This window comes from Triturus cristatus, chromosome 1_1 (genome assembly GCF_964204655.1).
Source record: "Triturus cristatus chromosome 1_1, aTriCri1.1, whole genome shotgun sequence".
NCBI lineage: Eukaryota > Metazoa > Chordata > Amphibia > Caudata > Salamandridae > Triturus > Triturus cristatus.
In genome coordinates, this window is record NC_140579.1 from 292,279,135 (window position 1) to 292,291,325 (window position 12,191).

The 12,191-nt window shown below is 43.9% G+C and overlaps 1 pseudogene; it reads right to left on the minus strand.

Annotated features, from left to right (window-relative positions):
- The window catches only part of LOC146870138 (uncharacterized), a 623,247-nt pseudogene that overhangs the window by 242,508 nt on the left and 368,548 nt on the right, over nucleotides 1–12,191 (minus strand).

Consider the following 12,191-nt stretch of genomic DNA (forward strand, 5'->3'; position numbering starts at 1 on the left):
AACGCTTCTGCTATTTTCCAAAATGGCAGCTCTATAATGATTAATTTTAGCTCATATTGGTAATTTATTTTAATATTGATTTTATTTCAGGTTTTCCATTGATTCAAATTCGTAAACATGAACGAAGTAGGTCGTAGCAGATGATCTTTACCTCCTGACAGACAGTTGCTAACTACCAAATCTGAGGACTCCTTCAACAAAGCAAAATGTGTCACATGCCAAACCAATCTGAAAGAAAAGCTAACATCAACTACGGCTGGAAAGAAGAGAGTTGGAAAGGCTCAAGAAATATGGCAAGATGAAGTTCACTAAAGATTACTACTGAGGAATGAAGAGGATCAAATATTTTATCATTGTAACAACAAGTGCTACAGGTTGTATACATTGGAAAAAAGCCTGGAAAAAAAATCTAATAAAATAGCAGAAACAAGTGAATCACAACAAGAATCTGTGGGGTATATTCACAAGACCGTGTGCTAAACATCACCAAAAAATGCTAATGCAACTTTACACATCGCAGCCTATGGCGGGAAAATAACCCAGTGTCAACATGGAATTCACAACAAGGCGGTACCATGCGATAGTCTGCCGAAACCGTGGACAATATCTGCGATACAACCACCTCGACGGAGATAAAAACACAAACCTAAATGCGAAAAAACATGCGATGGGCCAAAGCGCGATGAGGAAATCAGCGATAAGCAGCACCATGCCTGCAATACACACATATTTTCAAAAGAACAAGGGAACCCACAAGGTAGATAAGGACCTTGGGTATCAGTTTTATATTGAAACAGTGGTCCTTAAACAAGGCAGTGTGGACAGGATAAATATAGACTAGAATCAGTCCTATATTGAGAGTGTCCAGTCGGACATTCAATTTAATGAATCAATAAAGTCAAAAACACAAATAGGAGCACATCAATATAGTGGGACACAGTCCTGCATCCTACATGAACACATGACAAGTACATTCAGACAAAAACATTTCAGGCAAGACAAAAGTAGCTTGTGGAATCTAAGAATAATTGTAACAAGCTTAGAAAAAACAGTTAATGCACTTCTTTTAACACAATGGATTAATGTGCATACTGTTTACATTAGTCGATGACGTTTCGATTCTTTTAAAACAATAGTAGGATCATCATCAGGACAGTTAAGTTACAAGCCTGAATTATAAAGTGCCTCAGAGAACCGTGTGGACTCACACAAGCGCATGGATACTCAGATCGAGTTAGAGAGCCGCACACTGGACGGATCTTAACAATTTTGATGATGTTCTGATGGCGATTAGGATAAGGATTGAGTTACATCACGGCAAGGTGGCAATGCAAGATGTGCCGTTGGATCTGCGACTGGATAGCTGGGATCATGTGTTCATGTAGGATGCAGGACTGTGTCCCACTATATTGATGTGCTCCTATTTGTGTTTTTGACTTTATTGATTCATTAAATTGAATGTCCGGCTGGACACTCTCAATAGGGCACTGATTCTAGTCTATATTTATCCTGTCCACTCTGCCTTGTTTGAGGACCACTGTTTCAATATAAAAATGCAATACACACATGGCAGGTGGGAAAAATCACTTTAAAAAGTAGAAAAAACACACAAACTGACCAACACTCAAGCACCATGGAGGCAGCCAGAGCAGGCACAGAGGACGAGCGCAACCCCCTAAGCACCCGGGACGACCAGCCTGGGACCTCGGGGACAGGGAAGGGCAAGGACAAGAAGAAGAGGAAGATGAAGTTCAGTCCACAGGAAAACAGGATCCTAGTCACGGATGTGATGGAACACCACCAACAACTGTTCATCACCTTCAACATGTCATTGCGCACCAAAAATGGAATATGGCGGGACATCGTGGACAAGGTCAATGCCGTCGGAGAGCACAAGAGGTCAATGGACAAGGCCAAGAGGCAATCCATCAAGCGCAAGACCAAGGAGAAACTCGCAGCCAACCAGAAGGCAGCAATGTAGACTGGAGGTGGGAGCCCAGCGCCACAGCTCGTGCTGGATGACATGGAGGAGCTGGTGTCCGACTGTGGCCGGAGTCGGGGGACCGGACACTGCTCGACAGGACACAACACAACCGCAACAGGGTGAGTGACCACCAGGTACTGGGGGGACGGGTGGAGATGGCCACAATGGCACACATGCACAGTCAAGTAGAGCACAGTGCACATCCACAATGACTCTGGGTCATGGCCCTGATCCACAAACTGTCACAATGTACAATGCCATGCTGTCTGAATGTCAACATGTCCCATGCGGCTACATACATGTGGACACATTGTAATACACCATCTCCCCTTCACATTGCAGGGGCACTGTCAACACCTCCTGCAGAGCAGTCCCAGCCACTCTTCACTGATGACGAGGAGGACATCCCCAGCATCGACACCCAAGCCCTCCAAGACATCATTGACATCATCCGCAACTGACCTCCAGGATCAGGGCAGCCCAGCTGCATCGAGGAGACCCCACCCACTACCCAAACCACCCAGCAGGAGGCACCCACAGCCCTGGCAGTCTCCCAAGACCCCCAGGAACAACACATGGCCTTCCAATGCCGTGTGCTGGAGGGCCAGAGGGAGACAGCTGAGCAGGTGTGGGTGGGGTTTGCCAACAAGGCTACCAAACTGACCGCCATCCATGGGTGTCTAGGTCCCATCAGGGACCAGATCCAGTCCCTAACGGACACCCACGGCCCGCTCCATGGTCCCCAACGAGCCCTGACTGATGTCGCTGGAGTCATGACGTGGAGAGAAGCACGCCGGTCCGCTCAGAGTGGCTCCAGCGATCCCAGCCGTGAGGTGGCACACATGCGGAGACTCATGGAGGACATGGTGTGGATGGAGGCGGAAAGGATGGCAGCTACCGCTGCACATCAGCGAGATGTAGCTGGGATCTACCATGCCCTGCAGATCCACATCATGGCATTGCTGCCACAAGGCGTGGCGCTGATGAATGCTGCTGCCCCCACACCATTCACATCTCCGCTCCCTGGTGTGTCAGCGGCACACAGTGGAGCAGCTGGTACTGCAATACCCACAGGTGGGGCAGAGCACACATCCAAGGACGAGGACTTTGAGTTCAGGAGGAGTTCAGGAGGAGGCACTAGCATTCATTTCCGTCACTTGGCCTGTTTCTGCTTGGTGCCGCACATGGCCCCATGACATTCCACTGACCCCCGATACACTCCACTGCACTAACCTTGGACCGCGACATGGACTGCTATATCCTGTTTGATGACCAATGATACGGCGACCAGACTGCGGACTGTAGCCTTCCTCTTCCACAGTACTTGTCATCGCCGGATGGACTCTGGCTGTCTCTCCACGGGCCCATATTGTGAAGTGTGCTTGGCATGTCCCTGTACTGCTCCAGCTGCAAAACTCCACTGGATGTGCAATAAACATCCAGTAACACACTGTTGTGTCATGTCTTTCATCATTCATGTATGAATGTGTGGATGAATGTAGTGACAGTGATTACCCTTACGTCAATGATGCTCATCTAGTGGGATGCCAGTCACAGTGTGATACATTGCCTATTGTGTTTCGGGTGCCATGAACACTACAACAGGGACACACACATTAGTCACTTCCTTGTCCGGACATGGACTGAACCACGCCCAGAGCCCCCGAGTCATTGTTGCAAGTCCTGCGCTGGTCCGGCGTATGCCAGGCCAGACCACTCTGCTTACGCTCCGAAGGGGGGCCCACATAGCTACCTGTCGCAGGCGTACTCGCTGGTGGTGTGCAGGTCAATGGTCTAGTTGTCAGCATGTAACGGCCACTCCCTGAGGGCAGGTTTGCACACACATCACACCTATACAGCACAGGGGTCACAGGCCATGTGACCCCGCAAATATAAGGGGCTGACAACGTCACATCCCCCTCTGCCGGTGGTGACTGGATGACGGACACTCCACGGTTCTCAATCATAAAGGGCCCATGAGTTGTTGCGCACAGGGTTAGTGGCACCCGAAGCTTTGCGGCCGTCACTGGCCTACCACCATGTGGCGCTGACTGGTTTCGCACAGGGTTAGTGGCACCCAAAGCCTTGCGGCCGTCACGGACCTACCACCACGTGGCGCTGACTGGCATTGCATGGGGTTAGTGCCACCCGAAGCCTTGCGGCCGTCATGGGTCTACCACCACGTGGCGCTAATTGACGTTGCACAGGGTTAGTGGTACCGAAATAGCTGAGCGGGTGTGCAGCCTGCGATGATGACGTGTGCACTAATGTGGTCTCCGCCATTGATGACTCAGGACTCAGCGCAATGTGTGGGACCGCATGATGTGGATCATGCCATGGTGGTGGGGCCGGGGCCTGCAGTTTCCACGGGCACGTGTTGTGCCCACTGGCTGACACACCAGTGGCAGCAGGTGAACAGTGCGGCCTGGGTGTGCAGGGGTGGCGGTGTCTCTCTCTCTCTCCCTTCTTTTCCTTCTCTCTCTCTCTCACTCTCCCTTCCTTTCCTTCTCTCTCTCTCACTCTCTCTCCCTTCCCCCTCTCTCTCTCTCTCTCTCTCACTATCTCTCCCTTCCCTCTCTCTCTTGCGCTCTCTCTCCCTTCTCTCTCTCTCTCCCCCTCCCTTCCTTTCCTTCCCTCTCTTTCTCCAGTTCCAGGCTGTGACGTCGAGATTGTCCCCGACAGTCCCGACAGGAGTCTTCCGCATTGGTGTTTTGTGTTGTATTTTAATAAAGTTTTTGGTTGTTACTTCAGTGCTGTGTGACTGTTTCACATGTGTTTTTTTTGGCAATGTGCATCATCATGCAATTTTTGTAGCTCTTGTGTTGTGCACGGTATGTGTATATCCAGGGGGTGCTGGGGGTGGTGGCGGTGGGTGTTGTGGCCCTCATGGGTATCGGAGCTGCATGATCATTGTCTCCATGGCATCTGTGGGTCTTCAGGTGTGGCTCTTGGCTGGGCTCCCTTTCATGCTGTGGGTAGTCGTCCTGCTTAGAACCAGCAAAAGGCAGGTGTTAAATCCCTGGTGCTACCGTGGCCTATCGCCTGTTTCTGGTTTGCTTCGAAGATCTGGCAGTTTGTTGTGAAAGTGGTGTTGTGGTTTTTTCCTGTGTTTTTGCTCGAAAACGCCTACTCTGCATCTCATTAGGGTTAGTTGGTGGTGTCCACGGTGGAGATAAATTTTGGGACAGTTATCGCGGGAATACTGGCGGTATGCACCAGTTTGTGAATGGGGTGTTAAATCTATCTCCACTTCCGATGCGTTAAGGTGGAGATAAATCGGGGATACGTCCTTGTGAATATCCCCCTGTGTCTTCTAAGAAAGCAACGACAACCAAACCCAATGATCATCCACTTAGAAGATCGATGGCTACCCTTCGTTCACCTCCAACAACTGATCAGAAAGCAAAGGATCTTCAATGTGTTATCTGTGTTTTAGACAGAACAAGGACCAAAGGGATTGACGAAAGAACAAAGTACATTGTATCTGAGTCTCACAGTGCAAACATGTTTTTATCTGCAGCTAGTTTCTTTCAAGATGAAATTTTCAGCCGAGTAGCTTATCTAAAAAGTGAGGTGAATGTATTTCCAGTGGATTCGTATGCTCACCCAAACTGCATGCATGCACACATCCAAGCATATGAATGTACAAGGAGCTCCCAATAGCAATGTAACCCCCAGCCTTCAGTTAAGTTTGCACTCTTTGAAAAAGCAAATTAAGATTTAAATCCACTCTTGAGTGCTAGCTACGGGTTCACGCTCAGTGAGATCAGAGAAATAATGGTCACCATTGATGAAACTATATTGACCCATAATAATGAAATTAAGATTTTTGTGGTGAGAATGTACAATGACAGAATTTTTTTTTTGTCAGTCTAACAAAAAGAATGAGCCACTTATGGTGGTCTCAGCTGATTTGACTCCTGACGTTCTTGCTGCCAAAATAAGATCACAGGATGCAGAAAAATCAGCAGGAACCATTTTAAGAAACATCCTGAAAGATTTCCATTTTGGACTTAATGAAAAATGTTGTGATGCCCCAGAGCCCTGCAAATCATGGAAGTCGACAAGAATGCCTGATGTTGTCTTAACATTTTAAACATCATTGCTTAAAATCAGCAAATCAAAACTGTTACAAACTAAAGTTCTTGGGTTCGGAACAGAAGCCGACAACATTGATGATAGCTTTGAAGATATAAACGTAGGAGTGGAAGACAATCCCGTGAACTGAAAGCCTTATGCACTGCAAATATACTGTCTATTCCGAATTATATTTTATGAATTACATCACAGCAAAAAGAAAACTCTGCTATACATGATGACTGCTTACATAATCTATGACAAGTGTAAAAGTAGAGCGCTAATCACTTCAATAAATAGGATTGGTGTGTCAACAGGTTATAATGACATAGTTCGGAGCAGGAACTTGTTAGCAGCTCATGTTGTATAATCTTGCAAACCAAACAGGATACCACTTCCAAGTCAGTTTACCAGGAAAGTACTTACAATTTCTGCTTTTGATAATTTTGATCTTGAAGACAGCTCTTCTTTGTCTGGAATATCCAGTACAAATGATAGCCCATGCTGATTTTTCAAGACTGTACCAATGAAGTACCTGCTGGAAAGCAAGCTGTGTCAGCTGTAGGCATAAACAAATGAAGCTGCAAACTTACAACCCAAACTGCCTTGCCAATGTGTGCAAAAACTCTACAAGCCATCAACACGTCCCAGTAAATAAGTTTCAAAATGGCAGAGGATATGGATTTTCTTCTACCTGATGCTACGGTCCACAAAGCATATTGATTATTTGATGAGGACTGATGAATATAGAAAAGCCAGTTCCTCCGTGGGCTGGAATTCATTCTCTGATCTCCCACAACACCATACCATAGAAGAAGGTTGGATTTTTACCAGTATTACGATCTCCAGTCACAAACTACGGAAAAGTATACACAGCTCTAAAAAATGTCCAAAATGTGCATGCTCAGCTTGAAGACTAGCCTATCCTGCTTATTTTCTACTATGAAGGTGTTTTCCGTATTATAGCTGACATTTGCATGAGCAGTTTAGTAGAATTTGGTGATCTTTATCCAATGATGGGTGTTACCCACATGACAAAAGTAGCATTGTCGTGTGCATGAGATTATCTCAGTGGATGTGGCATAGACGATGCACTTATTGAGGCTGAAATCTTTGAAAGCAAAACTGTCCAGTGGGTTGGGCAGAACTCTTTATGTTAATTTGTTACAATGTATGCTCATCATATCTGAGGCTATCGAAATGTTGCGTTGGAATGCTTTTTGGAACAAGAATGATAAAGTATGTTTTTCATATCTTATCTCAGAAGTGAACTGGTGACAGGGTGCACTTCATTCAAAAGACATAATTCAAAGCCAGGCAATGTCAATACACTCAGTTCAAAATCAGAAAACCTGAAAACCAAGTTAGTGGAGTTTGTCAAAGAATGTGAAGAAAAGTCTGAACTTTGCAAGTACTGGGGAAATGTTTTACACATGATAGATCCAGTGAAAATCTTGGTACATGCTGATCTGGAAGGTGATTGGGAGCTGCACATGAAGACTGTGGAGTCACTGATTATTGTGTTTTGCGAATTCAATTGCCTAAACTACCTGAGATATAGGTCCTGGTATTTGGAAAGAGTGAAAAGGCTAGAGGTGGAAAACCCATACCGCCACAGAAAATTCATTCAAAGACATTTTGTGTTGAAACACAGAGAGGGAATGTTCAATTCTGTGGCTCCAGATATAAAACTGGAACAGGCGATCCAGAGATCACAGAAAAGCGCCTAGGGAATTGATGGTCAGACATGTAAAAGTGAATATGTGGCTCAATGGCAATGGCAGCTAGTTCAATATGAAGTCCTTTCTATTTGCAATGTTTTCAGTGAGATGACAAAATTAATGTACCATTGTGAAACTGTTCCTAGCCACGAACTTGTGGGAAAGCGAGGGGAAAGTTTTAATGAACATGTTGACAGCCTTCTTCATTTTATGCAGCAACAAGGAAACCCCTTTGAAATGACTTAGCCTGTACGACTATACAACTTCTTTGACCAAACAATATGTCAATAATGATATAAAGACTCATCAACTAGATGTCCTGGAACATTGATCGAAACTGCAGTACTGAAGTAGGAGAGATTTGTATTGAAAGAGAAAAATCTGTTTGACATAATCACTAAAGCTAGACTTCCACGCTTTAATTGCCATAGTCAGAGTTTTGTCCAACCAGCCACTACAAAACCAGTTTTACAAGCATATAGAGAGATGGATGTAACAAAAGAAAGGGGTGACTTTATTAAGGACATTCTGTAACATGAACCTATTCCAAAAAACGGCACTATTTGATGGAAATGCTGCAATCAAACCAGTGAAGCACTTACCCGTTGGTACAAGAGCTCGAAAAAAACTTTCACCCAGTCTTTCCATTCAAAAAGGTGTTCTCATTGAAAACTGCTGTTGTTGTGGACTATATGTCACAATTGTGACTGGTCAAATCCATGCAAATCTTAAGAGAGGTCGTTCAGACTGTTCTACAGATATCAAAGTCCTTACAAGAACTGCACATTGTCTGTGACAGTTCTTGAACTATCTGTCAAAGAATGTGAGAGAATTAGATGAATGTCTTTAAGTGGAACAATTGACCTTGCCTGCATAACAAAATTCAACACCTCTACCTGTGCAACTAGATAAATTCTGGTCATCAACATTGAACAAGACGAACTTGCAGATGTTAACTCATTAAAACATTGCTGATACTTTAGTGAACACTGAATTTCCAATTATTGCAGGTGTACTGATTGTCAATGAGGAGTTGGTGCCGGCAGAAATATATTCAAAAGGTACGGAACATATTGTTCAAGAACTTAACAGTAAATTGGAGGAAGCTGTTCTTCATGTTGTATCACATGTTGAGTGGGCTGTTCAAAATGTTTCCAATCGAGTCATTGTACTATCAAGTGACACAGATGTTATTATTGTGCTACTTAGATTTGTTGCAATGTTCATAAGTCAAGGATTGTCAGAGTTATATATATATGTTATGGAACAGGTGAGAAAAGACACTTAATCCTGCATTCATATTCTGTACAATAAACTTGACCCAGAGATGCCCAGGGTTCTTATCAAAGCAGATATTTTTACAGGTGATGACACTATGAGCAAAATTGAAACAAAGCATGGAGCTTTAACTGCTGAACCTGTGAAGTTTCTAAAAGGATTTGCTGAGAAAGAAGAAGAATGTGACTTTAAAGACGCTGAAAAATACCTTGTACATATGTGGAAAACTAGTTCTGACTGTCACACATTTGACGATCTTCGGTACAGTGAGTTCAAAAGATCAGTCCTGTTAAGTGACCTTCCACTGACATCATATTCTGTGCTTGGAGCGTTCTACTTGATCAGAAAATGTGTAAATGTTTTGGATCATTCATATGTAGAGAAAGATCTGTGTGAATTTGGTTGGGAAGATATTGATAGGGTGCTTAAACCTACGAAATTTCTAAAGCTTCTACCCACAGCACTTGCAAAACCTGTGCTGCAAAAAGATGTCCCTGTCGATATGCTTCCTCAAATGTACCATGAGCTGTTGCCGAAACAAATAAATAAAGTGAACTATGAAAATGTGTCTAAAACAGGAGTGATAAACATTATTTTTTTCAAATTCAGACTATAAACATTGTTTGGTGTACACATAAAAGGATTAAAAAACATCATTCTTTCTTTCATTTCTCTATATGTCTCTTCTTCCTCTATTATAGCAGCCATTTAGGAAAGGGTTGCTCTGAGGAGTCATTTTCTGTTTCTAGAAGACTACTTGACCTCCAAAACCTATGTTTTGACACCAAAATGAAGTACATTGGTCTCATGCTTCCTGAAATATTACATAATCACTGTAACACATCCACCATTTTTTTTAAAGTCATCTAGAAAAATCCAGACCGGATCAGCAATGTCTACCCAAGCTAAATTACTTCTCTAATGATCCAAAAATAAAATCAAAAATAAAATATCTGAACAACAATTTTTTCACAGCTGTATATCAGGGGACCGGGATTAAGTGCACTTATTTAGGGATTCCTGGTAAGCATAAAGGGGAAATCGTGTGAGGTCCAATACTGATTTTTTTTTTAGCACATGTTAATATATACATGACTAAAATGTCCAATATAGGCTATTTTCTGAAATTTGCGTTTGGATCGAGAATCTTTCTTCTGTGAAAACACAGGGCCTCATTTTTTAAATGTGAAGCATTGCTGCGTGAAAACAGCGACGCGTCACTTTTCATTGCGCTCTCCTTGCGACATGCTGGATGCGTCATATTTGCAGTATGACGCACCATGTCGCAAGGAGTTACAGATACTTATAATACAGATAAGTATTTCTGACGTATCTGTAGGCGCAAAAATGACACATTGCTGGAGTGTGTCACGAAAGTGACGCAACTCCATCAATGGGTCATTTCACAGGGGAAAGTCCCATTCCAAATATGCCTGCGTCAGCCTTATGCCTGCTGTGAGGCAGGCGTAAGATATTGACGCATTTGCGTCCTAGAAGTGACGCAGTGAAATCTCTTAGATTTCACAGCGTCACTTCTACGAGGCTTACTTGCGTCAGAACGCCCACCTGGCATATATTATACCTAGCGCAGGTATAATGTGGCGCAGGGGTTTACAAAGTCGCGCATCTACCTAGATGCATCACTTTGTAAATATGATGCAACATGGCGCATTTTTTGCCCTGCTGGTGCATCATAAAAAGTGATGCATCGTGGCACAAAAGTGACGCAAGGGCTCATAAATAAGCCCCACAATGTTTTTGTCTGGCGCAAGTTCTGTCAGGTAGAATGTGGCAGAATTTGTAAGGGTAAATGTTACAATCTTCTGATCTTTACAGCTCGGATGAGGGAGAGACATATTCCAACCAGTGCTTAAATAAAGCTGGTGGTTGCTGGTGGGGGTCATTAGCACTTGTTTTAGGAGCTCGGCACTTATTTATCAACATTAGATATTTACGAGCGCAAGAAAGTTAAAAACACACAAAATAGGATGACAGTGAAAGAGAATGATAGGAAAACCGTCACAATGGGACGAAACAGCTACCTGCAAGAGTGACACACAAGGGCAGGTAGTGTCTGATAGTGGATTAAAGAGGCATGAGATGGATTTAAAGTACAAGCCTTGGAATTCAGCACACTGTAGTTTAATTGCACCAGTAATGGGTTTCTGAGCAGAGCTTTGGGAAGTGGTATTCTTTCTTTTACAAATTAAACACTGATTAGTCCCTTATTCTGAGGAGTAAAACTCAGGATTGGTAGGTAAAACCACCCCAGGTAAATATTACATTCAGCAGTATTCATTGGGTGAAGTATTATCTCTTGACGTACCGTGGTTCTCATAATGAGCTCTAATGTATTTCAGTCTGCAGAGCTTTCATGAAATACTTGAAGTTTAGTTTGCAAACAATCAGATGTTTTTATTTACATGAGTTCCATAAAACTTGAAATACTGCAGCCTTCTCCTTTCACGCCCTCCTGGACCCCAGCAAGTGAGTCAAGTTAAAACATGCCTTTACTTTTGAGTCAGAGAAACTAAAGTAAACAATATGGTAAAAGAATTATCGGCAGCTAGCCAGAAGGCACCTGACATCTGACTGTCTCTCTTGTAAAAAATATTACATGTAGCAAGAGCAACATATAAATGCATCTTTATTGTTATTTTCAAAGTGAACTCTCTGAGCATCCCTAGTTGCAGCCACATACAGGCTGCTTTACAGTGGCAAAATGAATTAAGATGAAGAATAAGAGATTTGGGAGAAGTGGTGGAAGAGAGAGTCTACAGCCTGTCTATGAAGCCAAAAAAGACATGGCGGAATGGGGTTATGTGTAGTTCCTTCAAGAATCTGTAGAAGCCCTTCGGGGTCACTGGAATGAACCCTGAATGATCTCCAATGGCTGCGATGTTGGCAAGCATTCCACCCCCACCTTTGGGTGCCACTGGGATGACCTCGGTGTGACAGGTATGTCCAGATGTGGGCAATGTGTTTGCTGTGCCTCAGGATACAAGCAGCACCTTACTGATGAGGCCAAACAAGTCTGAAATTAGGTTAGGATTGCCTGTTTTCCCATCTAAATGGGATGTGAGCTGACAGTACAAGCTAGACTCTTCCTATTGGAGTAAGACTAAGCCTCA